This window comes from Babylonia areolata, chromosome 27, assembly GCF_041734735.1.
Source record: "Babylonia areolata isolate BAREFJ2019XMU chromosome 27, ASM4173473v1, whole genome shotgun sequence".
NCBI classification, from domain to species: domain Eukaryota; kingdom Metazoa; phylum Mollusca; class Gastropoda; order Neogastropoda; family Buccinidae; genus Babylonia; species Babylonia areolata.
In genome coordinates, this window is record NC_134902.1 from 34,781,007 (window position 1) to 34,788,506 (window position 7,500).

The 7,500-nt window shown below is 42.3% G+C and overlaps 1 protein-coding gene across 2 annotated transcripts in view; it reads left to right on the top strand.

The window, feature by feature from the left end:
• LOC143301256 (sodium- and chloride-dependent glycine transporter 1-like) overlaps positions 1–7,500 on the top strand; it is a 71,287-nt gene that overhangs the window by 14,947 nt on the left and 48,840 nt on the right. The window lies entirely within an intron of this gene.

The window sequence follows — 7,500 nt, forward strand, 5'->3', positions numbered from 1 at the left end:
ATGTTCAACACATTTTTTAACGGACAGGGAACAAACTGAATGATTTTTTTCGTTTCCATGTAATCTCATCTTTTTTTTTTCTTTTTCTTTTTTTTTTTTTTTTTTTTTTTTTGCAGTGACAATTTTGAATGACAAGCATTCTGGTTCTGTTGTAAAGAAAGCTTTTGGGAGCCATCAGAAAAAAACAGATACATAAAACCTTTGTGTAACACTTGGAGTGGTTAGGTGTTAGACCCGCAACCCCACCCCCCCAACACACCCCCGGCCCCTCTCTTTCCCGATAAACGAAGCCCGTTTTAGAACCATGAACAATGGCCAAGGCATTTTCTATCGCTGTCAGAAACAGACGGTTGACCCAACAAAATAATTCTGCAGCTTACAGACACTACACTACCTACGTCGAAGGACCAGACAACAGCATTTTTTTTTGTTGTTGTTGTTGTTGTTGTTGTCCCGAATGGCAGTCACTGTTAAAGCAAAGCGTTCATGCGTTTCTAAATCAGGAACAGTGTAGATCAGAGCTTTAAACGCTACACGTTTCCGTTTTGAACAATATGAAGGCTTCCAGCCCCATCCGTTCAATTCCAATCTTGCGTTGCTAGACTACGGTATTCGGCTATATTTTCAGCTGTTAGGTCATAGCACGAGAAACTGGAAGACAGGCTGCCATTTTCAACCTGCTTCCCATCAGTCGGAAACATTAAGCAACGCATCCAAAAGAAGACATTTTCATTCACGGTCGTGTGTTGATTTTCTCTCCATTCTCAAAAAAAGTCAGCAGTCGGCCAAAGCATCATTATACAGTTTCGAAATCTGGACCAGGTAGAGACTATCGGAAAGTGTCAGTAGGGCCTGTTATATAGACTTGCACAACATGGCGGAATTCATCATCAAAAGTGCGGTAAAACGCAGAAAATGTGAAAGAAAAAAAAAGACATCCTCTGTTCAGCAGATAAAATGGAAATCGAAAGTAGAAGAAAGAGGGATGACAGCAGATTGCTGCAATGGCGAACACGTTGGGGTGTTGGTGACGTAGCGCGCTGTGTGTGAGTGTGTGTGTGAGTGTGTGTGTGTGTGTATCGCTGTGTGTAGCCGCACTTAGCAAAGCAGCACTTGGTGTACCGGTGATGTGTGTAGAGCTCCCACACGATGCTCCACCTGTATCATTCACTAACTTTATATTTTGTCTTTTTTTCAGTTCTGTTTATTTCTCCTCTGTGTTTTCCTCTTCTTCTTCTTCTTAATGCGAGTAGCTATAGTGCTGTTTGTTTTAACCACGTTTGTGTTTGGTTCTGATTTCATGTAGTACGCTGCGTCTTCTATATGACGAGTGTCAAGTGTTGTGTGTGTGTGTGTGTGTTGCTTACCAGCACTTGCGCTGTATAGCTTTTTTTTCTCCAAACGTGTGTCCATGTGTGGCACTGGAAGGTGGTGAACTGTGTGTGGTGGACTCTGTTCAGCTCTGTCAGTTTCTTAATCCTTACGATGGGTCAGTCAGGTTAAAAATCCTATTGTATGTTATGATAGTCATGATAGTCCAGCTTATGTTATCATAGTCAGTCGTGTCCGACTGTGACCACCACAACATCAGAGAAGGCAGACATCTGCTGTCCTGACTGGATATTTGGGCCAGACTTTGATGATAGTGGAAAGTGTCCCCAAGAGGGTTTTAAGACAGTCGGCGTTGGGGTGGTTCCCAAAAGGCCAACTTAGCCCCCAAGGCTGCAGCACTAAGAGCCAGAGCAATCTTGCCTCCTAACTTCGGAGTCTTAGTCCTTCACAAAAGACTAAGCTGTAAATGAATGGCTTCCAATTGCAGTGGAAAAACCATCGATGATTCTATGAGATGGGTATAAAATCACTTTTTTTTTCTTTTTTTTCAGTTTTGTGTGTGTGTGTGTGTGTGGTCTTTTATTTACGCGAAATTTCGTCATAATATCTTCTGGGAAACATTCCACAATCAATCGGGGGTTAGTCGGAAACAACAATCAAGGCCATGTACCTGTTTTGTTTTGTTTTGTTTTGTTTTTCAGCCTTTCTTTTTCCTTCACTCCGTTTTTTATTTTATTTTTATTTTTTTTTATTTTTTTTTTTTTTTTTTTTTTTTTTGGGGGGGGGGGGGGGGCGAGGGGGGACGGGGCTTATTGGGTCTTTTTCTGATCAATCGCTGAAAACGGGACTTCCGGTGACTGACTGCATATTGATTGCCGACCCTTTGTTGATTTTCAGTAGAAAATGGAGTGAAGGAAAAAGGCTGAAAAAAAAGGAAAAAAGGTGAATGTCCATGATTTTGTTTATAACTGACCTCCGATTGTAACTTTCCCTAGTTGATATTATGACGAAATTTCACTTTAAAAAAAAGAAAAGAAAAGAAAAGCCAACAGAAAATGTGTGATTTTACAGCCAGCTCATAGGATGTAACCCTCATGATTGTATTTCTGTTCCTGTCCCTTCGCTCTACCCACAGGTATAAAAATATAATAATAATAATAATAAAATAAAATAAACATTGCAGATATCTGTTATCTAGTCTGTTTATTTTGTTTAATTATTTTATTCCATTTCACGTCAGTGTTATAATTTAACGCAAAGACCTGACCCAGCGCATTGGGTTTATGTAAAAGTCAGGCATCTGCTCCATTTTAAGATCATTGTTTATATGTTTTATTTTATTTCATTTCAGTTTATTTCATTTTGTTTTATTGTAATTACAGCAGATGTTGTCTAGCGTGTATGGATAAGCCCGTGCGCTCAGATACATCCATGAAACCGACAATGCAGGCATCGCTGACTTTGTCAAGGTTTCCAGTGCATGAACGAAGTGTGCCCAGTGTCAGACTGGTTTTGCGATGAATGACAGTGTGGTGGATACACAGCGCGTCCGCTCTCCCTTGCTGTGTGAATCATGCGGTAAACTGCTGTTCACATTTCTCTATCTTGGAGTGACGTTTGCGGTGAATCAAAGCTGTGTGTGTGTGTGTGTGTGTGTGTGTGTGTGTGTGATGTATCAAAATAACCTTTTTATACAAAAAAAAAAGGGTGGAGTGATGGCCTAGAGGAAACGCGTCCGCCTTGGAAGCGAGAGAATCTGAGCGCAGCTGGTTCGAATCACGGTACAGTCGCCACAATTTTCTCCCCCTCCACTAGAACTTGAGTGGTTGTCTGGACGCTAGTCATTCGGATGAGACGGTAAACCGAGGCCCCGTATGCAGCATGAACTTAGAGCACGCAAAAGAACCCACGGCAACAAAAGAATGTCCATGGCAAAATTCTGTAGAAAAATCCTCTTCGATAGGAAAAACAAATAAAACTGCACGCAGGAAAAAATACAAAAAATGGGTGGCGTTCTCAGTGTAGCGACGCGCTCTTCCTGGGAAGAGCAGCCCGAATTTCACACAGTTGTGACGAAAAAGAGAAATACAAAACAATACAATACAAAAGAGACGAACAAACGAATTATTGCAGACCCGTCGCCTGTCCCCGACACCAACCCATCTCCTTCTCTCCATCCTATTCTTCCTCCACCCACCTACCTCTTGCCGTCTCTGCAGGGCTTGTGTTCAAACCACCCTGGTAGGTAACACTTTATACAGGGTGGTTACACCATCGTTGTAAGGCTTGATACAACGTCTCTCTTGGAACAGTGTGATACCAACTCCTCCATGGCAAACTCAACTCTGTTGTTATCCACATACTGCATGGGCAGTATCTTGTTACCAGTATTCTTTCTTTCTTTCTTTTTCTTCTTCTGCGTCGCAATCTTCTTCTTCTTCTACTTCCACATCGCAATCGTCTTCTTCTTCCTCTACTTCCACATCGCAATCGCCTTCTTCTTCTTCTTTATCTACTTCTAAGTCTTTTCTTCTCCTCTACGCCACAATCTTCTTCTTCTTCTCTTACGCCACACTTTCTTCTTCTTCTCTACGTCACATTCTTCTTCTACTACATACAACTACTATACTTTCCACGTCGCCAGTCTTCTTCTTCTTCTTCTTCTTCTTCTTCTTCCTCTACGCCACAATCTTCTTCTTCTTCTTCCACGTCACAATATTCTTCTACTACTACTACTACTACTACTTCCACGTCGCAATCTTCTTCTACTACTACTACAGCTACTACTTCCACGTCGCAGTCTTCTTCTCCTTCTTCTTCCTCCTCCTCCTCCTCTTCCTCCTCAACTCCATGAAGATCATCGGGGAGATGCAATGAAGAACTGTTCGCCTGATTCCTCCAGCTCCGCTGATTGCGTGTGGAAGCTTAATTTTGTCTACAGGTGGTTTTCCTGTCCGTCCTGCAGTGATGTCAGTCCATCATTTCCGCCTGTCTTTTTTCCCCCTCCGTCTCTCTCCCTCGACAGTTCTGTAGATGGCTGTTTTCAGTAAGGCTGTTGGATCTCTTTATGTGGTCCACACCAGCATAGTTTTCTTTTTCTTAATTGATTAAACTGATGTCAGCAGATCTTCATAAGGTCCAGTGTGCTGCTTCAATACTCTTGTACGTTGGTGATGTGATCAGTGTATCTGATGTTAACTCTCTCCATACGAACGGCGAAAGAGACGACGTTAACAGCGTTTCATCCCAATTACCATCATCAAAAGATTGCAAGCGGAACGCTCTTATACTGAAGAGGTGAATGTTGACAAAGAATACCACAGTTCTGACGACGGAAGCTAAAGGTTAGGTCATTCAGACACCCACTGGACATCCGAGGGGTCTGTGTAGAGGAGAAGAGAGGACTGGCCGTACTGAGAGAGTTAAGCATCATACGATAACACCTCATTTCCAGGGCTTGAGGTCTTCTTTCCAAGCCTGCCGTTTGGGTCCACGTCTCGCATGCATGATTCTTGTTATAAGAAGATTGAACCTCCCTTGTCAACGCTGGAGACTGATCTTGTGTTTCGTGGTGATGTTGTTGTCCTTCCATACACAGGTTTCAGTGCTGGTGTTGTCATTGCTAACCATGAGAAAATTTCTGGTTTAGATCCTTCATTGCTAATGATGGATCTCTGGTGAGGTTACTGCTGAACAGTACCTGGTTTCAGTGCGTGGGCAGATAATAACATCAGCAGTGATGATGGTGATGTGGTTTGTCATCAACATGGTCTTTTCGTCACTGATTTCCATGCCATGTTTTGTGGATGTTTCATCCAATCTTTGGATTAGCTTGGCGAGTTCTTGCTCACCGCCTGTCAGGACACTGATGCCATCTGCGAAGCGGTGGTTCGTGGTGGTTCTTCCTTGAATGCTGACTGTGCTGACATGATCTTTTGGTGCGTCAGTCATGATGCTTTCCAGGACTATTCGGAACAGTGTTGGAGACAAAAAGCAACCTGACACACTGACACACATACGCACACACACACACACACACACACACACACATACACACACACACACACACACACACACACACACACACACACACACACACACACACACACTCACACCACTATCCCACCCACACACGTTTAAATATTGTAACAAAACGTCTCTGGCACCACTGATACTTTTCCTCATTCCCCAACTACCCACATGTGCTGCCAACGTATTGTTTTACTCTCTTTTTTTCTTTTCTTTTTTTTTCTCCAGTCCCTTGTAGACAAATACCAGATGAGTACCATTGCTGACAAAGTCATTCTCTGTTCCTTTGTTACCATTGCTGACAAAGTCATTCTCTGTTGCTTTGTTTCCTTTGTCTCCTGTTGGCAGTCAGCGTCAGTGTCCGGAACAGTCATTGATGGTAGCTTGTGCCGATGATCCCGATGACACATGTCTTGCATTTCCATTCAGTTCTCTGTTTGTAAGCGCGTTGGGTTACGCTGCTGGTCAGGCATCTGCTTGGCAGATGTGGTGTAGCGTATATGGATTGGTCCGAACGCAGTGACGCCTCCTTGAGCTACTGAAACTGAAACTCTCTGTTTGTTTGCCGGTAGTTTTACTTTGGATTACTGTTGTTGTTTTTTTCCCTTATCGTTCTGTTTGTTTTTCTTCCTTATCGTTCAGTTACAGAAGTTATTTTAGTCTTTTGCCTTCAACTTACATTCCCGTATGCTCTATATTTTAATGTGCTTACGTTTTTCCTTATTGTCATTATCATATATTTATTTATGAGTGTGTTGAGATATGCTGCTTGTCAGGCTTCCGCTTAGCAGATGTAGTGTATGTAGCTTAGCAGATGTAGTGCATGTAGCTTAGCAGATGTAGTGCATGTAGCTTAGCAGATGTAGTGTATGTAGCTTAGCAGATGTAGTGCATGTAGCTTAGCAGATGTAGTGTATGTAGCTTAGCAGATGTAGTGTATGTAGCTTAGCAGCTGTAGTGCATGTAGCTTAGCAGATGTAGTGCATGTAGCTTAGCAGATGTAGTGTATGTAGCTTAGCAGATGTAGTGTATGTAGCTTAGCAGCTGTAGTGCATGTAGCTTAGCAGATGTAGTGCATGTAGCTTAGCAGATGTAGTGTATGTAGCTTAGCAGATGTAGTGTATGTAGCTTAGCAGATGTAGTGTATGTAGCTTAGCAGATGTAGTGCATGTAGCGTATATGAATTTGTCTGAAGGCAGTGACACCTCCTTGAGAAACTGAACCGAAGTGAACTGTAATGAAGACATTGAATAACGTAGATAATGCACATGACCTTTCTTCTAGTTAGATTATTGACGTAAATTTGTTCCGAAATTTCACTTCTGTACCAGTGTTGTATGTGACCAATGTTTCATGTATTTTCGTTCGATGTTTTTTTTTCTTTTAAAGCATTGTGTACGTGTGTGTTAGATAATTACATGTTGCTGATCTCTTTGTGTCTGTAGAAACGTTATATCATTTTGTTTAGAAGTACAAACACTTTTTAACGATTTTTATTGTTTGTTTGTGTTTGAATGTTGTTTGAAGTATTACTGTGAAGATGAACTATACTCATATCGGCAGGTAATGATTTTTGGCATTAACGGCATCTATGAAAGGTCTGGAGGGTTTTCTATGAGGAAAATACTTTTTTTTCTATGAATAATGTTTTTAGATGACCGTACGTAGAATCTCTCTCTCTCTCTCTCTCTCTCTCTCTCTCTCTCTCTCTCTCTCTCTCTCTTCTTTTTTTTTCTCACGCATGCACACGCACTGCTGTCACACACATGCACATATACACACTCCCCCCCCTCTCTCTCTCTCTCTCTCTCTTGTTTACTTTAGTTTAACCCCCTTCAAATGGGGCGATGGCCTTACATTGGATAAATCATTTGTTTGTCCCTCTCTCCCCCCCTCTCACTCTCTTCCTTTCTCACGCATGCATTCTCTCTCTCTCTCACTCTCTCTCACTCTCTCTCTCTCTCTCTCTCTCAAACAGTGACCCTTTCAAACTATGGAAGGTGAAGAGGTCAGTCGATGACGTAAAGCCCATCACGAGAAAGCCGGATGAGGCGGAAACGCAAAGGGTTGTGGGTAACGGACGAGTGTGTTACAGCATCCGGTGTTTTTACCAGACGGTGGCATGTTTTCCCTTTGATA